The 1,307-nt window shown below is 46.1% G+C and overlaps 1 non-coding gene across 1 annotated transcript; it reads left to right on the top strand.

Annotated features, from left to right (window-relative positions):
* The first annotated feature begins 447 nt into the window (after positions 1 to 447).
* Positions 448 to 609, top strand: LOC111761166 (U1 spliceosomal RNA). The gene has a single exon (XR_002794604.1). It is a non-coding gene; the product is annotated as a U1 spliceosomal RNA (small nuclear RNA).
* The last annotated feature ends 698 nt before the right edge of the window (positions 610 to 1,307 follow it).

Below are 1,307 nucleotides of genomic sequence, written 5' to 3' on the forward strand. Positions count from 1 at the left end.
GGGTGTTGGGCTCAGGGAGATTACAGATTGTTTTCTTTCTTTCAAGTCCCAACTCACAGTGCCCCTGCATTATTTTATAACCTAGATATCTGATTTGTGATAGGCAGATTTGGGCTTTTTTCTTAGACACCCAATAGCCTTTTTGCTGTAGATTCATTAAGAGAGCATGGGTTCTGTCAGCACAGTCTTGGTAGGTGGGACTTCTGAGAATGAGGTCATCTACATATTGGAGGAGAAAACAGTTATGGCTTTCTGGTTTAAAGGATTTGAGATCACTGGCCAGGCCTTGTCCAAAAATAGTGGGTGCATTTTTAAACCCCTGAGGCCATCGCATCCATGTTAGCTGCTGCTTTTCACCTGAGTTCAGATCATCCTACCTAAAGGTGGGAATTGGCTGGCTGCGGGGCACTACCTGAATGCAGAAGAGGGCATCATTAAGATCTAGGCATACTTACCTGGCAGGGGAGATACCATGATCACGAAGGTGGTTTTCCCAGGGCGAGGCTTATCCATTGCACTCCGGATGTGCTGACCCCTGCGATTTCCCCAAATGTGGGAAACTCGACTGCATAATTTGAGGTAGTGGGGGACTGCCTTCGTGCTCTCCAAAAAAAAAAAAAAAAAAAAAAGATCTAGGCATGACAAGTAGATTGCCAATGAGGGTATTAAGCTGAGAAAAGTATATGGATTAGAAACTGCAGAATGAAGGGTTATTACTGCCAAATTAACTGCTCATAAGTCCTGGACTGGGCGGTAATCCCCATCAGCTTTTTTAACTGGAAAGAGTGGGGTGTTCCATGGAGATGGGCGTGGCCTCAGTATGCTTTCATTCAGTAATCTCTGAATATGTAGCTGGACCTTTACTTGTGCTTTGTGTGGAACTGGATATTGCTTTATGCTTATTGGACTGGTTGTGGCCTTTATTTCAATAATAATTGGAGGAATGTCATGTACCATCCCCATTGGGTTACCCTCTGCCCATACTTCAGGCATATCTTCAAAAGGGAGCTGCATGGGCATGGATTGGCCAGTTTCACTGAGGCAAAACAGTCTCCATTCTTCCTGCAGAGGAAGGGTTAGCGCTATTCTCAGAGGGTCCTGTGGCCCCAGTGTAAGTGTGGATTGCCCCATGATGTCAAAGGCAATTTGAGCTGCAGTTTAGACAGCAGATCTCAACCCAGGAGGGGGACTGGGCACTCTGGAAGATAAAGGAATTTGTGAGTGACCTCTTTTGCCCCAATGTTGCAGGTCCAGGCTTGCAGGAAAGGCCTTTGGGTACTTTTGCCAGTTGCCCCTTTGACAATGGC

The sequence above is a fragment of the Dasypus novemcinctus genome, chromosome 27 (assembly GCF_030445035.2).
Source record: "Dasypus novemcinctus isolate mDasNov1 chromosome 27, mDasNov1.1.hap2, whole genome shotgun sequence".
Classification (NCBI taxonomy): domain Eukaryota; kingdom Metazoa; phylum Chordata; class Mammalia; order Cingulata; family Dasypodidae; genus Dasypus; species Dasypus novemcinctus.